Source organism: Budorcas taxicolor, chromosome 21 (genome assembly GCF_023091745.1).
Source record: "Budorcas taxicolor isolate Tak-1 chromosome 21, Takin1.1, whole genome shotgun sequence".
Lineage (NCBI taxonomy): Eukaryota > Metazoa > Chordata > Mammalia > Artiodactyla > Bovidae > Budorcas > Budorcas taxicolor.
This window is the reverse complement of record NC_068930.1, coordinates 50,670,219-50,675,364: the sequence shown is the minus strand read 5'-3', so window position 1 is coordinate 50,675,364 and position 5,146 is coordinate 50,670,219. Positions and strand designations below refer to the sequence as shown.

Genomic DNA, 5,146 nt, shown 5'->3' with positions numbered 1-5,146 from the left:
GCAGTTCTGTGCAGTTTTCCTTTTTTCTTTCTTCTTCCTTCTTTTTCTTTTCTCTTTTTTATAATTTTAATTTTTTTAAATCTGGCAAGGATTTATAGGAAGCTTATTAGTCACAGTGAATAAAAAGCCATGAACAGAAGAACTGAGATCTCCAAATTCTGCCATTGGGCTTACAACACTAGTTAGAAGCTGATAAACATTAAGGATGCCCCAAAGAGAAGCATATCAAAGTCCCATCTTACCCCAACCAGGATACCCACAAACATGGAAACAATGCCCATGCTCTCAGACTGCTTACCTGGGCAATAGGGAAAAAAGACCCTCTCAAGCTATAAACCAACATCAGGAGATTCCTGCTCTTCAAGCTATAACATGGGACACTGGTGCATGACAGACAACTCCAAGCTGGGCAATTTGACAAGAATGTTGAAAGATGACAGGGAGAAGAAGCGAGCAGGGACAAGTATTTCTAGTTGGAGACCCTCCTGATGGTTAATACAAACACAATGCTGAGGCTTCAAAAAGTTTACTGCAGCCCAGGAATAGTTTCCATTTTAAAAAACAAGTCACACAGTAATCCTGCCACAAAGCAACAAGACACTGGAGATCCCATGTCCACATAAACTGGGAAGGCAGGCATTATCCATGGCTTCCAGATACTGACCAGCCCAAGACCCAATTTCTGTAGGGCCCCAGAGAACCATGATTGTCCCTCGGCACCCACACAACCCTTCCTGGGGGTGTGGTGTCTTCCATAGGCCAGGTTTCTGCAGCAAGCCCCAAAGACAAAGCTTGAAAGAGGCTGTGGCAGCCAACTCTCTTTGGAGCCCCATCTCTCTTTGTCCTTCCCAGCAGGATATACTTTTCACCGACACAACGCCTCTGTGAGAGTCGCGGCCAGCCCTTAGGAAATAAAGTGTGTCTGTGGGGTAACCTGATAGACCCTGTGGTTGGCTGGATTGGCTGATGCTTCATAATCGCAGAAGGTCACCTCATGTCAGCGAAGCTCAGTCCATTCTCCTCTCAGGCCAATATAAAAGACCTTTGTGGTATCGGCTCCAAAGTTTTTTGAAATATGAATTGAGAGAGGATAGATATTTGGAAAATGAGACATTTTTGTAGCATACTTTAATTCCCTGTAAGATCTGGGTTCAGACTAAAGGTCTGATCCAGCTCCCTGTCTGTATCATCAAAGGACATCTGTGGAATGTTCTTATACAGTCTCATCTCAGAGGGGTGTGAGTCATCATCTTCTCCCATTATAATGATGCCTTTGAGCTTGACATTGCCTGTAAATGGAATATTAAACAGAAGCTGTTCATCTGCATCCTTTTCAACAAACTTGGAGCCATCTGTCTGCTCCTCCTGCGGCTTGAGGGCAAGGAGGCCACTGCCCTTGCAGCTCTCATTGAGGCACTGCAGCCGCTCCAGGTCGATAAGCAGGTAAGGGCTGTAGGCTAGGCTGTGCTGCTCTGGCCATTCCTCCCATTTGGTGGCACCTCCCATTTGGCGGCGCAGCGGCATCCGGCCCTGCTGTGGCTGTGGCAGTGTGACATGGTGACGCCACTGCCCATACGTCACCTTGGCCCTGGTGCTGCCACTGCCACTCCCCACCATTCGCTTTGTGCTCTGACCTAATTTTAATTTTTTTAACCTATTATATTTTTTTCTACATTTATTCCTTTGCCTTTCCTACTGTTCTTTTCCCCTTGCAGTTAATCTTTAAAGCATATAAATCTTCATCTACCTCTGTTTAACTTTGCATATCTATTCTTTCTTTCCATTTCTCTCAACATATGTGTTAGCTTTATTTTCATTGCTTTATTTCCCACTTGGCACCTTGCTTTAGTTTTGTTTTCCAGTTTGTGCTTAGTTAGTTTTATTCTTAACTGGTAAATAAAATTTTTGATTTCCTTTGTTCACCAGATCAATCTATTCTACTTTATTTTTGTTGAACTGTTTTGACTTTGCTTATGGGTATATATGTATACGTGTATATTCCATTACTTTAATTATTATTTGCTTGATTTTGTAACTGTCACTTGTCTGAGGTTCATCTTTGGTTTATTGTTTTGGGGTATTTGTTTTAATCTCACTTAATGCCATAACAAACCACTTGTGGAATCTTCTTTCCTGACCAGAGGTCAAGGCCTGAGCCTTTGGATTGGGAGCACTGAATCCAAGACCCTAGACTCCCAGGGAACTAACCCTAGAGAGTATCAAATAGTGAGAACTCACACAAAGGAAACCACTTGACTACAAGGCCCAGCATCACCCAACCACCAGTAGCACCCTGTGCAATTTGCTTCATCTAAACAAAAAACAAAACAAAAATACCAACCCAATAAACAGCAGACAGGATTACCACCTCACTCAGCCTTGCCCATCAGAGGAAAAACAAACAAACAAACAAACAACAACAACAACAAAAAAGAAACTCAGCACAAATCTCACCCTATATGAAGCTTAAACAAACCACTGGACCAACCTTAGGAGGGCAGAGACCAAAAGGAAGAAAGAATTCAACCCTGAAGGCTGGGAAAAGGAGACATCAAACACAATAAGTTAAAAAAAATAAAGAAAAGACAGAGAAATACTACATAAATAAAGGAACAAACCAGAAACACAGAAGTCCAAATAAATGAAGAGGAAATAGGCAAGCTACCCGAAAAAGAATTCAGAATAATGATAGTAAAAATGATCAAAAACCTTGAAAACAAAATGGAGAAAATGCAAGAATCAATTCAAAGACCTAGAAGAATTAAAGAATAAACATGCAGAGGCAAACAACACAATTACTGAAATTAAAAATACTCTAGAAGGAATCAATACCAGAAGCAGAAGAACAAATCAATAAGCAGGAAGATAAAATGGTGGAAATAACTTCTGAAGAGCAGAATAAAGTAAAAAGATGAAAAGAACTGAGGATAGTCCCAGAGACCTCTGGGACAATATCAAATGCACCAATATTTGAATTATAGGGGTCCTAGAAGAAGAGAAAAGGAAAGGGTATGAGAAAAATTTTGAAGAGATTATAGTTGAAAATTTCCCCAACATGGAAAAGGAAATGGTCGATCAAGTCCAAGAGGTACAAAGAGTTCCGTATAGGATAAAACCCAAGGAGAAGCATACCAAGACACATACTAATCAAACTAACAAAGACTAAACACAAAGAAAGAATATTAAAAGCAGCAAGGGAGAAGCAACAAGTAACATACAAGGGAAACCCCATATGCTTAACAACTGATCTTTCCGCAGAAACTCTGCAGGCCAGAGAGAATGGCAGGATATATTTAAAGTACTGAAAGGGAAAAATCTACAACCAAGAGTACTGTACCCAGCAAGGATTGCATTCAAAATAGATGGAGAAATAAAAAGCTTCACAGACAAGCAAAAGTTAAGAGAATTCAGTATCACCAAACCAGCTTCACAACAAATGTTAAAGGGATTTATATAGTCAAGAAATACAAGAGAAGAACAAAGATCTACAAAATCAACCCCAAATAATTAAGAAAATGGCAATAGGAACATATATATCAATAATTACTTTAAATGTAAATGGACTAAATGCTGCAAGGAAAGGACACAGACTGGCTGAATGGATACAAAAACAAGACCCATATATACGCAGTCTACAAAAAACCCACTTCAGACCTAAAGACACATATAGACTGAAAGTGAGAGGATGGAATAATATATTCCATGCAAACGGGAAGCAAAAGAAAGTTGAAGTGGCAACCCTCATATCAGACAAAATAGACCTTAAAATAAAGAAGACTACAAGAGATAAGGAAGGACACTATATAATGATCAAGGGATCAATCCAGGAGGAAGATATAATAATTGTAAATATCTATGCACCCAACATAGGAGCACTTCAATACATAAGATAAACACTGCAGCTGCCGCAGCTAAGTCACTTCAATCATGTCTGACTCTGTGTGACCCCACAGAAAGCAGCCCACCAGGCTCTGCTGTCCCTGGGATTCTCCAGGCAAGAACACTGGAATGGGTGTTTTCTTCTCCAATGCATGAAAATGGAAAGGGAAAGTGAAAGTGAAGTCTCTCAGTCGTGTCTGACTCTTCGCAACCCCATGGACTGCAGCTTACCAGGCTCCTCCATCCATGGGATTTTCCAGGCAAGAGTACTGGAGTGGGTTGCCATTGCCTTCTCCAAAGACAAACACTAACAGACATAAAAGGAAAAATTGACAGTAACACAATAATAGTAGACTTGAACACCCCACTCACACCAATGGACAGATCATCAAATCAGAAAACTAATAAGGAAACACAAGTCTTAACTGATACATTAGATGAAACGGATCACATTTATATCTTCAGGACATTCCATCCAAATGCAAAAGAATGCACCTTCTTCTCAAGTGCACATGGAACACTCTCCAGGATAGACCACATCTTGGGTCACAAATCAAACCTCAGTAAATTTAAGAAAATTGAAATCGTATCAAGCATCTTCTCCGACCACAACACTATAAGACTAGATATCAATTACAAGAAGAAAAAAAAACTATAAGAAAGACAAACACATGGAGATTAAACAACATGTTTCTAAATACAACAAGTTGCTGAAGAAATCAAAAAGGAAATCAAAAAATTTCTAGAAATAAATGACAATGAAAGCATGACAACTCAATACCTATGGGATGCAGCAAAAGCAGTTCTAAGAAGGAAGTTTATAGCAATACAATCCTACCTCAAGAAACAAAAAAAACATCAAATAGATAACCTAACTTTCCACCTAAAACAACTGGGAAAAGAAGAACAAAAAACCCACAAAGTTAGTAGAAGGAAAGAAATCATAAAGATCCAAGCATAAATAAATGAAAAAGAAATGAAAGAAACAATAGTAAAGGTAATAAAACTAAAAGCTTGTTCTTTGAGAAGATAAAATTGACAAAACTTCAGCCAGACTTATCAAGAAAAAAGAGAAGAATCAAATCAACAAAATTAGAAATGCAAAAAAGAGAAGTTACAACAGACAATGCGTAAATATAAAGGATTATAAGAGACTATTATGAACAACTATATGGCAATAAAAAGGATCACCTGGAAGAAATGGACAGATTCTTAGAAAAGTTCACTCTTCCAAGACTGAACCAGGAAGAAATAGAAATTATGAACA

The 5,146-nt window shown here is 39.0% G+C and overlaps 1 pseudogene; it reads right to left on the bottom strand.

Annotated features, from left to right (window-relative positions):
• Positions 1 to 904: 904 nt before the first annotated feature.
• On the bottom strand, positions 905 to 1,556 carry LOC128066950 (PITH domain-containing protein 1-like; annotated as a pseudogene).
• Between the last annotated feature and the right edge of the window lie 3,590 nt (positions 1,557 to 5,146).